The following is a 13315-nucleotide window of genomic DNA, read 5'->3' on the forward strand; positions in this document are numbered from 1 at the left end:
CGGCGCGTGCGGGCGCGCCTCCGCCTCCCTTCCCTTCCCTCGCGCCGCCGGTGCGGGGCGTGAGCGCGTGCGCGCGCGGCGGGGGCGCGCAGCGGGGGCGCGCGCGCGGCGGGCGGCGTTCCGTCGGGGCCCCGCGCCCCGTCCCATTCATGCGGGGCAGCGGCGGCGGCGAGAGCCAGGCGGGCGCGGAGCCCCGGGCGGCGGCGGCGGCGGCGGGGGGAGGCGGGCGCGGAGGAGGAGGAGGAGGAGGAGGAGGGGACGGAGGAGAAGGAGGCAGTGGCGGCGGAGAAGGCGGCGGCGGCGGCCCGGCGGGCGGCTCGGTGTGGAATGCAATTATGGCTGGCACGGCGGAGGCGAGCGGGGACCGGAGCCGTGAGTAACCCGGCTGCAACTTTCGGGCGCGGCGGGATGTGCCCGGTCGGTCGGTTCGGTAAAAATAACGCGGATTCGGCTTTATCGCTCCCTAAAACATTCGGCTTTATTGCCGCCGCGGCGACAGCGCAGGGCCGGCCCGGGCAGGGCACGGCGGCCCCGTCGGGGGGCGCGGAGGGGCCGCGGCTGCCGGGCAGGGCTGGGCTGGGCTGGGCCGGGCCGGGCAGGGCCGCGCTGCTGCCGCCGGGACCAGCCCGCATTGCGCCCCGCGGCCCCGGGAGCCGCCTCCCGCCGGGGGACAGAACGCGCCGGGACCGAGCCCTTTCTTTACCCGCCGCACGCCCCGCGGGGCTCGCAGCGCTGTCGGGGTGTGGAGGGCCGGGCAGGGCGGGCTGGACGGGCTGAGGGCCCCCTCCCCGCCCGGAGCTGCTCGGGCCGGCGGTGCCTCCCTGCCCGGGGTAGCGGCGGGGCTCGGCCGCCTCCCTTCTCCCCCACCTCCCTTCTCCCCCGCCTCCCCCCGCACCGCCCTGGCTCTCGGCGCCGTTCCTGCCCCAGCCCCGCTGCCCACCCGGCTCCGGCACCGCTGGGGACGCGAACCGAGCTCAGCCTTTCCCGTGCTCAGCGCCTCGGATCGCACATCTGCCCTGCCCCGCATCCTCGCTGTCCTCCCCGCGTCGTGGTGCCCCACATCCTCACTGTCATCCCCGTGTCCGCGCCGCCCCGTGTCCCCCCTGCCGTCTCCGCATTGTGCTATCCCGTATCCATCCCCGCATCCCGCGGGGCGCGGTGAGCGCCATCCGGGCTGGGCTCGTCCCGGACCCACAGCGCCGCCGCTCCTCCCCGCTCCCCGCTCTCCAGCCGCCGACGGGAGGTGCCGTGGGTGCCTTGCGGGACGGGACGGGATGGGGTGGGGTGGGGTGGGGTGGCTGCCGGCGCCCTCGCTATGATGGTCACTGTTGTGATCGCGCTGTAGTCGGGCAGCGCAGCCCTCGCCGGGCACCTCGGAGCGAGGCTGCGGTACCGGGCGGGGGCTGCGCCTCCCGCCGCCGCTGTGGAGGTGGAAGGCGGCGGATAAAGCCGGGTGTCCTTTAGCCCCTTCCCGTCCCTCCCCAGCCAACACACAGCGGCGGCTCCGGCGTGCGATCCGGGAGGGATTTGCAAAATCTCTGTGCTGTGCCGAAATAAATCCTGGAGTCCCGCAATCGCCTTCTCTTATTCCCTTGTGTTCCTTGCGGGAAAATTCTTCCTTCTGCCTCTGGCCGAGCGCCGGGGTAGGGGGAGCCAGGGGAGGGGGCTGGTGTGTAAACAGGGCTTAACATGAAGGTCACTGGTTAAAGAGGAGACGGATGGGAGAGAAAAGACAAGCATTAACCTCACTTGTTAGCTCCCCCCTGGCTCCTGCTTGGGGAGGACAAAACAAAAGCAGAACCTGCTAACGGGGAGGATGAATATTCATGATCCTCCTCGTGTGCTCCGGGACACGGAGGGGAGAAAAGTTGGGCAGATGAGCCGCCTCCCGAAGCTGCTTTTCCTCCAGCTTGCGAGAAAATCCTTTTCTGCTGAGCGAGAGCTGTGTGTGGGGGAATTAACAGCCTTTTGCTGGATTTCTTTTTAATTTTTTTTTAATTTTTTTGTTTTCTTTTCTTTTTTGTGCGGCTGCAAGAATTAAAAAAAAAAAAAGGAAAAAAAATATAGCTGAAGCTATTGACTACATCAAAGGTTATCCATTTGAAAACACCATTTTCCTCTGAACAGCGGCTAATTGCTTCCTGAACAATCCCAGGGTCTTTTGTATATACTCAGTGGGTAAAATGAGTGACTTGATGTCTCTCTCTCAAGACACTGGTGACCGAACAGGGCGGAAAGGTGGAGAAGCCAAGGAAAGGCAGTGGGGCAGATGCCTCTGGGAGGATGTATGGACGATTTCTTAAGTGCCTGCAAGGAGGGAAGGTTTTTTTCCTTCTTCCCGCTCGCCGCCGAGCGATCCGCTGGTGCCGGTGGGTGCCGGCAGAGCTGTGGCGACACGGGGGTGTAAGGAGGGCTGGTAAGGAAGTTTGGATTGAAAATACCCGATCGTGCGTGTGATCTGGTGCTCCCCACCCGCCGGTGCCGCTCCTCCGAGGGAGGCAAGCCTGGATGCGCTCGCTGCTCTCCGGGGGCTCCGGGGGCTGGCTGGCTCCTGTTCCCTTGCCTGGCTGGGCTTTCTGCAGCTGCTACCCCCAAGATTAAAGTTTTGGCGACGTTGCTTTTGTTAGCATGGCGATAGAGGCGTCGGGGAGAGTCTTCCCCTCTTGGCTTTTTTTTTTTTTTTTTTTTTTTTTAATAGCAGCATAGGATTTGGAGCAGAGCGCAGGCATCCGCCTTCCTGCACGCTGGGGCTGCGCACGGAGCTGCGGGGCAGAGCCCTTGTGCTCCGTCACACAAAGCCCTTTCCCCGAGCGAGGCAGTGCCCTGCCACAGATAAACAAACTCCTCTCAACTCCGCTGGAGACGGGGCCGAGGGCCGTGCCGGCGGCTCCCGGGGAGCGCCTTTCGCCGGGGCTTTCCGCAGCCGAGATGGAGCAGGGTAATAAAGCGGCGCTGCTGCATGCTGGCAGGGCTGCCTCCCCTCCTCCATGGCGGCGGCAGCCGGGGCTGGCCCCTGCCCTGCTCCCTGCGTGCCAATGTCACGCCAGGCCGGGTGTTTCCGTGGGTTCGCCGCGTTAGACTTCTGCTGAACAAAGCGAAGGATCTGGCCCTGGGATCAGACTGAAGGAAGGGAGCTCAGATGTGTTTGTTCTCTAGGCTGAGTGTGGGGCAGGGCCTTTGTTGCCGCCTGCCTTGCTCCTGGCTGCAGCACTCGCCGCCGCCGAGAGCCGGAGCCGGCCCTGAGCTGGCCATTTCCGAGGCTGGTGCTGCTGTGCTGGTGACACTGGCTCCCTGCAAACCGGGGAGAGCATCTCCTTGTACTGGGCTTCTGCTGGGTCCCACTGGGCTTTGTTGTAATGGCCTTTCTGTGCAGGGTGTTTTGGTGCCTTGGTCGTTTGTGTCTTCACTGAGGAGTCAGACGTGGCTTTTGGCAGCCCTGGCTCCGTGGAAGGGGAACCTTGAAAAAGCAAGGACAGCAGAGGTGCTGCCATGTCTGTGCAGCGACAGGAGGGTGGGTATGGGTCACTGCAATGCCCATGATGCCATCCTCACTGTCTGCAAGCTTGAATTTTTCACTGATCTGAACTGGTGGAATGTCTCAAGAACTTGGGTTGTTGTTGTCTCTGATCCATGAATGTCTCCTTTAAGTTTGTGTACTATGTGGAAGAAACTGGTGAGTAGAGGGTTCCTGGCTAGGGTTTGACCAGTGGATGGCTTGGTACAATGTCTGTAGAGGAAGGCCCAAAGGCCAGGAATTATGAGTGCTGTGGAGCTTGGTTTGGTATGGACCATGACTCCTTACCTTTCCTGAGTTTGGATTGCCGCCCCTTTTCCCTGCAAGGGGCTAAATGCCATGGGTTCATGCAAAATGAGGAGGAGCAAGTGTTTGCCACCATCCACTGGTGATGTGGCTGGTTTGACTTTAGACTGTAGACAGCCAGCTTCTTCTCTGGCTGCAGCCTGGGAAGTGTTCCATGCAGTATGGGGAACATCCCACTGCAGATTTGTGGTACTTGGTGAGAACATGTGTGCTCTGACACCATCCCTGACCCACAGCCTCGCCCATGCCCCTCTTGGTCTTCCCCAGGGCATGGCATGGAAGCCGTGTAGACATCCCAACATGGTCTGCCTGCTATACTTGGAAGTCACATTTGAGCAAGCATCTTGTGCATCATGGAGGAGAAAAGCTGCAGGCAATAAGTAAGTTTTGATGGTTTCAATGCCAGGCATGGGCAGTCCTGGCTCTTCTGCCCTGCACTCGGCATGGGGTGTAGCCAAACCCACACCTTTGCATGGGTTTGTCAGAGCGTGGCCAGACACAGGAAGGTGTCCTTGTTTGCCTTGCTTCCCTGAGCACTCTGCAGCTGCCTCCAGCCCTTGTTCCGGATGGAACATTTAAAAGCCACCATTTAAAAACCTGAACGAAAAACATTTCAAAGTTTATTTTCCCTTTAGCCGAGGCTTGGCATGGCACACCTCCTCTTTGTTGCTGGTTTGCCGAGATGTTTGGGTCAGGGAGAAAACTCCACATCCAGATTGTTGGGCTCACTCCCCACAAACACTTTTGCTCCTTTCTCTTCTGACGTTGCCTTGCATGGTGCAAGATGGACTATATTCGGTGATTCCTCTGTCCTCCTGGTGTCTGGATGTAATGAGAGCCAAATCCACCCCTGCCCTGTGGGCTGCTCTGCGCTGGTCTGTGCCTGGAGCCAGAGACCCTTGTGAGCTGCCTGAAGCACAGAGGAGATTTTTTTATTGCTAGGGTCAACTCGGGGACTTGTGTGAGCCAGGGTGTGATATCCTCTTTTCTCCTTGAGCTGAGATTGTGAGGGATTTTGCTAGAGAAAGTGCCCGAGGTGAGAACATGCCAGGGGTGCCAGGGACAGGCTGCGTGGCTCTGGGGGATACGCTGTTCAGGGACCATCTCTTCCTCATCTCCCCTCCTCCTCACTGGCAGCCTGCAGAGCAGTCCTGCAGCTTGCTGCCCACCTACCCCATCCTGAGCATCCCACAATCTGCCAGCCAAATTGGCACAGAGACCCAGGAGTGCTGGTAATCCAATTTGGGCAGTTTAGCTGCACTTTGCTCTCCATGCTGCTGGCCGGAGCTCGGGAGCTTTAATCCAGCTAATGACCCCAGCTTGAGTAACCACGACCATTTGCTTGATTCAGTTATCCTTTCTGTCAGCAAGGGCGAACAGGCTGAGGCTGTTTCTGAGTCCTGTTTGTGGTATCAGGGACGGTTTCCAGGTATAGGTATGTGTAGGGACTGGAGGGTGAGGGCAGTGTGGAGGAACACTGCAATCTCTGCTTTCTCTTTGGGAGATTTGTCCTTCCTGCTTCCCGTTTTTCATCTTCTCTCCCTCTTTTTCTGGTAAAGATAAGCTGTTCTTCCGGAGTTATTTTGCAACATAGTATTATTTTCAGAAAGGCAAGGCCAAGAAAAATAAAAGCCTGTCTCTTCCTTGGGTTGCCTACTGTTTAATGTACAAAATACAGGGGTGGTAATTGCATTAAAACATATATAATTATACTGGAGGGAGGAAAAAAAAAAATCCTGCTAATTGCACATGTGTTTTGAACTGATAAATGTTGAGTGATTCTTCGTGTTTTCTTGGGAGTTTGGAGGAGCAGAGATACAGTCTGGCGTGTGAGGGGTTGGGAGTGGAGGTGGTTTCCAAAAATTATTGGGAAGCTTGGGTGCTCTGAGCACCTCTGGGGTAGTGTCAGTATCAGAGGCTCGATCCTTTGCAGATCCTCATCTGATGCTACCCCCATCCAGTCAAGTCTTGTGTAATGGTAGGAGCCCTGTGAGTCCCTTTGCTTTATGTGTTCAGATAAACAACTGTGCATCAAAATATTCAGGCTCTCTCACAGAAATAAATTGCTGGCAAGAGAAGAGGCAGATTCCTGTATTAGGGGGAGAAATTTCCTGTGTACATAGCCCCACATCCAAGGGCTGTTCCTCCACTTTACCGTGCTGTTGGCACGGGTGGGTGCTGCTGGGGGGCAGGGGAGGAGGAAGGATGGTCACACTCCATGTTTCAAGTGGCACAATGTGAAAACCACATTTCCTTCTGGGAATGCTGACCCTGTCAGAGCTGCCGATAACATCTCAGGTAATTGCAATGGCAGTAACTTGTTTGCTTTGTGCATGCGGCCGGGCTTTGTGTACGGGCGGTTGCTTCTCTCTTCCTGTGCAGACTGTTAGTTTCAACAGGGGAAGAGGAAAACCCAAAAATATTTTAGGAGGAGTTTTAAAAATAATCTTGGAGTTTGGCTGGTGGGCAGGATGTTTCTCAGGATCGTGTTCCCTGCTGGTCCGTGTCCAGCTTTGTGGCCCTCGGAAGGATTTGCTGGATGGTGTTGAGTCCTGTATTGTCATGCCTGAGGGCTTGCTGTTGGGCTCTGGGAGCTGGAGTGTGATGGGAGTCTGTCCTGGGATTTGGGTTTTGCACTGGGTAGATCTGGCTGCCCTGTAGCAGAGCAGTGTCAGAGCTGGGGCATGAGCCCCTGCTTACAGCTGCCATGGCCTCTGTAAAACATTTATATCCATTCCCCAGCGTCGCATTCCCTCCACCCCCATCAGCTTCACCGTGGTTTTTATTCCTCCGAGTGTTGGCATGCTGGCAGGGTCCCTGCCTGCCCACTGCTGCTTATCTCTGTGTCCGGCTCCTGCACGGCTGCTTCCTCTCCGGAGTCAAGGGGGAACTCTCCCCTCTCTGGCAGGACCAGAATCTGCCCGATGAGCCCTGCTGAAGTCAAAAACCTGTTTTTCAGGCTGATGTCATCGGGAAGAAATGGGGGAGGAGGAAGGCAGGAAGGCAGCCCTGTTTCCGAAGGCGAGCCGCTGCCGAGCCCCATGACGCTGACAGCAGCCCTGGCTTCCACGGCTCCCACTGTTATTCCTTATCAGCATGGCTGAGGTGCCCGTGGGGCTGCTGGCACATGCAGGAGAGGTCCTGCTCTGCACGGCCTCATGCCTGCACCAGAGAGAGCTGGGAGGGAGGAATGCGACAGTGCCAGGGGAGTGTGTCAGCTCCCAACAGAGCAGGATCTCTTGGCCCACTGGCTGTGCCTCGTATGGCTCCCTGGCCCTCTGTGAGGGAGACGGCACTGGCTGGATCTGCCATCCAGCCACCTTCATTAGCAGAAAGTGGGTTTTTGGCAGAGGTGCTTGGACAGCCCTCCCAGCACACGCGAGCAGCCGCTTCTCCTCAGTTTTGCACTGAAGGAGCTGATCAATTATGCTGATGCCTGTTGGAATCTCAGCTCCTCATGCATGGCGTCAGGCCATCGTAGCAAGGTGACCAACGTGGCTTGGGGCTGCAGCTGGAATCTGCAGGAAGAGGAGAAACCTTGCTCTGCTCTCCCTCCCAGCCAGCAGCTCTTGGGCTGCAGCCACGCTTTGAAGTGTGCTCTGCCCAGGTCCAGTGGGTGAGACCCCCTTGCTGTGGGAAATTGGGGTGGGGTGTGCTGTGTTGGCACTGCCCATAGGAAAACAGAGTTCAGGCTCAGCCACTGCTGTGGCACTTACCTGTTAATATCAGATGCTCTTTGCCCATGGTGCTGTGAATTAAGCCTCTTTTGGACTCTCAGAACAGTTTCCCCTGTGGTGATGTTGTTGCAGGGGGACTTCTAGGCTTTTCCTCTTCCTGTCCCATTGCCAGGTAAAGGCTCTGCTATCTCTCTCGATGTCTCACTTCTGGGTCAACTTCACCTTGGGCAAATAAAACATGGGACTATGCTGAGCTGGAAACTCTGCAGGGGAAGCAGAACAATTTCTGTGGTTCTTGGGGCAGCATAACTGAAATAGCAGAGGGGGAAGGATGGGAGGTTGATAGGGGAAGGAAAAGTACACATGGCTAGGGAAAGCTCGTTTGGAGAAGTTTTGTGGTTGTTTTAATCAGAACTAATGTGATGGCAGTTGTGCTTGGCTTGCCACAGGACAGCACAAGTGCTGGTGTCAGCAAGGGGCCAGGCGGAAGCATGGGAATTTCAGTTTAGCTGGGATTAAACCAACCCCAGAATGACCTCCCTTTGCTGGAACAGAGAGCATCCAGCAACCAGGAATCCTCCTGTGGCAAAGAGGGAGCACTCCAGATTCCTTCTGGGATTTGGGGGAAGTGCTTGTGACAGAGAGGTGAAAATGCAGCTTGGAGAGCTGGGCTGGAAGAGGAGCATTGATCTGGGGATGGTAATATCATGGCTTGTGTTTGTGGCTGTCCTGGCCCAGTGAGGGATGTGGAGCTGGAGGCTGGGGAATGAGGAGTGATGCATTACGCTCCAGGAAATGAGGTCAGACAAGGGAAGGATGGTGATGGCCAGAGGATCTCTTGTTAGACTTCTCAGCTGTTGAGAAACCTTGCTTGTGAGTGACCTTCTGGTTCTCTGCAGGTCCAGCTGGACCAAGGTGACCTCTGCCAGCAGGGCTGGTTTTTGGGATATTTATGTGGGGCAGTGGTCTGATGGGTTGTGAGAATGAGAGTCTGGGAGTGTGTGGGCCAAAGCCAAAGGGAGAGGTGGCCTTCAGCGGATTTGTTCTGTAGTTCTTTGCTCTTAAGATGGGGGCAAGATGTTATTAATTGGACCTGACTGAGGTGACAAAATTCACATCAGTCTGCTGTTTGAAGCCTTGGGTTGACCTGGGTGTTGATAGTAGGAAGCCACAGTCCCATGGCTGGTGTCCTGGTGCCTTGGGTTGGGGTCTGTGGATGATGAGCAGCAGAGAGGGGTTTGAGGTGTTGTGCTGTGTGTATGCTGATGGACAAAGTCCCTGAATTAGGATGGGAAGCAGCAAGGCTCTATTCTGTGTGGTTGATTACCCATGGGCTGTGCACTGATCTCCATTCCAGGCATCAGCCAGTCCTGGTCTATGTACTCTTCTCCTGGCTGCAGGGAGTAGAAAGGAAGGTGAGGCACACTTTCCTCCTGGGAAATCCAGGTCCAGCACGTGGGCTGCAAACAGAAAGACCCTTGAGAGCCCTTGCAGGGTCTCTGTTTGGACTGTGCTACCCAGCTGAGTTGTGGGAATAAGGCAAAGGACAGCCACTGAGTCTCTCTGGTGTACCTGGATGGAGTTGGGAAACATGTGCAAGGTCTCAGTCCATGCCTGGTTTCCTGGCAGGACCTGTTGAGCCTGTCCACATGTGCCTCCTTGCCTTGGGACACTGTGGTTGCAGGAACGCCTGGATTTCCTTATTGGCAATGCTTGTAAGCCCTTTTTGGAAGGGCTCTCTGCAGGGCAGCCTGCAGTCTCTTTGTGGAGAGCGCGCAAAGTGGCTCCAGAGCTGTTCTGGAGTTCAAGCTGTTCTTGGTGTGACATGACTTCTTGCAGAGGACCGGAGATGGGGAATTGCGCACTTGAGAAATGCTATTTAATTTCCTCACTGCTTGTTCTTTTATGCTTCTTTTTGCTGAGGGTCAAGCTTTATGAGCCCTTGGGCAGTAGGTGGTTGCTTCTCCTTGTCCCACTTCTCAGGACAAAAGAGGATGAATTCTTTCCCCAGAAGATCCTTGCAGGGCAGGAGTAGAAGCTGAGGTGGATGGCCGGATGGGGTCCTCAGCCCCTGCCTGGGAGGGATGGCAGGAGCCTGGGAGGAAACTGAAGATGCTGAAGATATTCTTGATAGGATGATAATAATGGAGGTTGGGGCATTGGGGCAGCTTCAGAGCCTGCCACTGATCTCATCAGGGTGTGGTTTGAGCCAGGGATAAAGTTGTTAATGATTTAACTCACTGGCTAGGGAGGGACCCCAGCCAAATAGTTTTCAATATCTGTATGCAGTGAGGAAGGAGTTAAAGTTTAGCCCTGTTGCAGCAACTGCATATGTAGTGCAGCTCGAATTTGTACCACCACCAGGCTTTCCTCACTGTTGCAAGGCTTTTCCCGGGCAGATGAACCTAAAAATATACCAGCTCTATGGTGAGGCTGCCTCTCCTGTGGCCCGAAGGCTTTTCTCTCCCCTGGATAATCTCCCCTCTCTCCCCTTTGCTAATTACTGGCAGCTTGTAGCTTGAACCTTCTTCACTGTTTCTTATTGCTGAGAGCAGCAAGTGACTTGGAGGGATTACAGGTAAAGGCTCTTTAGATGCAATTTCCCCTTTTGTGGGTCAGTTGTTTGGGGGTTTTCAATTCCATGCCTTCTCTCCTCCAACCTCCCTTGCAAAAGTGCAAGGCTATAAAGCTCTTGGGGTGTTTTGCTGGGAGTGAACCTGCTGGGGTCCTGTTGATGGAAGAGCAGGGATGGCAGCTGGGTCTGTGTGTGCCAGAAGTGCACCTCTGTGCTTGTCTGCATGTTTTAAACCCTGTCTCTGGGTGTTCCCATGCGGGCTGCTGCTTTGCAGGCTAGTGCTGACTCTTAGACTTGCTGCCTGGATGAGTGGAGAGCTGGTCCTTAACACTCTGTCCAGTCTTTGCCTTTTAAGGTTAGTTTTTCCATCCCAGTACTCCTGCTTTTTGCTATCAAAAGTGATGATTGTTTTCCCAAAGAGTGATCTCCCATCCCAAACACAGGTTTTTGGGCATATTGCAGGACCAGGGAGCTCTCAGCTTTGGGGGATGAGTGCTGCTGCCCCTTGCCACCTCTCCAGCAGCCAGGAAGTGGGGCACTGGCATCTCTGGGGCGTGTCCTTGGCTTGTTGCTGAAAGGCTCATTGGAAGCTGGAATGTGTGAGTGTTGGCCCTGCTGAAGTGGGTAACCCCCATCCAAGACTTGCAGTGGCTGCAACCATCTCAGTGTGGCCTCTTTGAGGTGAAACTGTGAGCAAATGCCCTTTCCAGTGGGGGATGAAGGGGACTGGGGCAGATTTGGCTCTTGTGCTGGCTTTGTTTCTGATGGCGGGTTTCCTTCTGTAAATATGTGTGTGTGTGCGTGGAAATCAAAACACAGCCTGTGGTGCTGTGTGGCCCCACTGTGGGGTGAGCCCTGGGAATGCTCAGTGCTGCAGATGCTCTGGGCTGCATCACTTGCTGCTCAGCAGCACAGCTGGTGTATTTGTGGTCCTGCTCTCCCAGCGGGCATGCATGCAACGGGGCTGGGGTGAATTATTTTATTGCTGCCTGATTCAGGGCAGGGCTCGGCTCCGTCTGAGAGTTTTCCATGCCTTTGGACTGCACTGGATGTGTTTGTGGGGCAGGTCTTGCTTCCTGGTGATGGTAGTCATAGAGTGGCCCTGGACTGGGTCCCCTGAGGGCGAGGTGCTATTTGGATGCAGCCCCAGGGGTTTGGGTGCCCTGTGTTTTAAAGAGTGTGCCTTCGGAGGAGCTTAGCTGCACTGTGACCTCTCCATGGGACTTGGAGGCCGTGTGACAGCAGGGAATGCCCTTTGGCTGCTGCTCCCTGGGCAGGGAGCGGGGGCTGTGCTGGCACCCATGCTCCAGTGCAGCGCTGCCTGCACCATGGTGGGCTTGAGCCCTGCTTTAGTTCAATCCAAAGTTCAGGAACCCATATCACTGAATCCCAAAGAAAGCAGACAAACTAACATTTATTTCTATTAATAATTGTTGATGATTTTAAGCAGGACTGGACAAAACCACCACTGGTGTCAGGTCACTAGGACGATATGTTGCTGCTGTAGTATATTTAGGAGCAGAAATCTCAGAGGAGCTCTGCAGAGTGTCATCTCTTAGCTCGCCCCAGCTCTGCCTCACTTTGCTCTTGTTCCAAGTTCTGATTTGCAGTTCCCTACGTTAATTTGGGAATCTCCTGTTGGGCTTTCTAGCCCTGGTTTGTGGCAGCAGCTCAACCTCTAGTTCTCTCACCCACTTCCTGAAATAGAAGCAGTGAATCATAGAAATGCACCAAGAAAGCAAGTTCCCTGTCACGCTCTCTCATCCTGGCAGGAGATACTCTGGGTGGCATCCCCATGCTGCACCAATCCCCATTTCCCCCATTCCTTCTCTCCTTGGCATGTCACTGACACATGAATTTGGTGTTGATGCTGGTCTCCTTGCCAGGCAGTGGCTGTGCTGTTACTGAGGGGCTCAGCTGCGTGGGAGCAGTGGCTTGGTGGCAGCTGTGCCAGTTCCTTGGGGTGGGAAACCACTCTCTGGTTTCCTTCAGGAAACCCCAATGCCTGCAGCTGCTGGGCTGTGGCTTTCTGGGCTAACCAGTGGGTTTGTGCTGACAGTGCCACTCAGTCCCACATCAATGTGGTTTGGGGATAAGCTCTGATCTGGGGTGCTTGTCATTATTGCTTTACCAACAAGCTCAGAAAAATGGAGATTCTGGGCAGTGTTGAGTGTCTTCAGGGCCCTTGCCCTGACAGTGTTGTGAAAATACCTACTCTTTGCTGGGAGGTTCCCAGTGTTGAAAAAGGTGGTAGGAATGGGTGATTAGGACCATGGGGATTATTTCCAGGGTGGTGCTTTTGTTGTCTCAGCACCCATGGAGCTTTGTGGTGCCTGGATTTGGTCTCAATGCTGCTCATGTGCCATGGTCCAAATGTCCCTTGAGATTGTTGCCTTGGAGGTGGTTGTGTTGAGAAGTTGAAGAGAGCAGAGTGAGGAGCATTGTGGGCAGAGGCAGATCTGCAGAAAGGGTTTGGAAGTGTTGCAGAAGCTTTGCCCAGCGTATCTGGGGCTCAGGGGAGCTGGCAGGGCTGCAGGGGTGGCCAGGGCTGGGCTTGCCGTGAAAAAGGAGAAGGGGCGTCTTGTGTTTGGTGGGAGTTGGAGAAGGGGTAAAAAAGTTTATCCCTTTCCTCAGACCTCTCCCAGTCTGGCTCTGTGGCTTGAGAGGGGAGCAGCAGAAGTGGAGAGTGCTGTATGGAATGTTGAGGTAGCTGTATGGCTCACTGCTGGCTCAGTCATGATGCAGCCCCCCCCCCCTCCACCAAGGTTTGCATGTGGCCCAGCTGGTGCATCCTGCAGCCCTGCCAAGGGCAGGATGCTGAGGCTGGGGCGGCATTCAGCCCCACACAGCCCTGCTGATACGGCAACTGGCTGCCCTCTGACACCCTGCCTTGCCAGGGATCGGATTTGGCAGAGCTGCCAGTCACTGTGGGCCATGTTTCCTACTTGTGCCACTCCCTGCTGGGATCCTTTCGGAGGTTGTCCTGGGCTGAGTCAGAGATGGGACGATAAGGATAGGAAGGAGAGAGAGGCTTTCCTCCTTCTCCACTCCCTTTTGCAGTGGCTTATCTGCATTGGCTGGGAAACTGAGCTGGTGCTCCAGCCATGAACCTTGGTCTCAGCTCGGGTGGATGGACTGTGATGGTAGGATGGGCTGTGTGCTGGCAGGGGGGTTTGCACAACCCCAGGTTAGTCTAGGGGTGCTTGTGCCTGTGTGGGGAGGGTGGATGGAGAAAACAGGGAT

The 13315-nt window shown here is 55.7% G+C and overlaps 1 protein-coding gene across 2 annotated transcripts in view; it reads left to right on the plus strand.

Moving 5' to 3' along the window:
- The first annotated feature begins 257 nt into the window (after positions 1 to 257).
- PLXNA1 (plexin A1) overlaps positions 258 to 13315 on the plus strand; it is a 115317-nt gene continuing 102259 nt past the window's right edge. Inside the window, exon 1 of one of the 2 annotated variants that reach the window (XM_083869725.1) lies at positions 258 to 372. The gene's annotated coding sequence lies outside the window, so the exon portion shown is untranslated. Of the gene's footprint in view, positions 373 to 2340; positions 2939 to 13315 lie in introns of those variants that run through there. The other variant, XM_083869726.1, reaches the window with a different exon arrangement.

Source organism: Zosterops lateralis (genome assembly GCF_965231275.1).
Source record: "Zosterops lateralis genome assembly, chromosome: 11".
In the NCBI taxonomy this organism is placed as follows: domain Eukaryota; kingdom Metazoa; phylum Chordata; class Aves; order Passeriformes; family Zosteropidae; genus Zosterops; species Zosterops lateralis.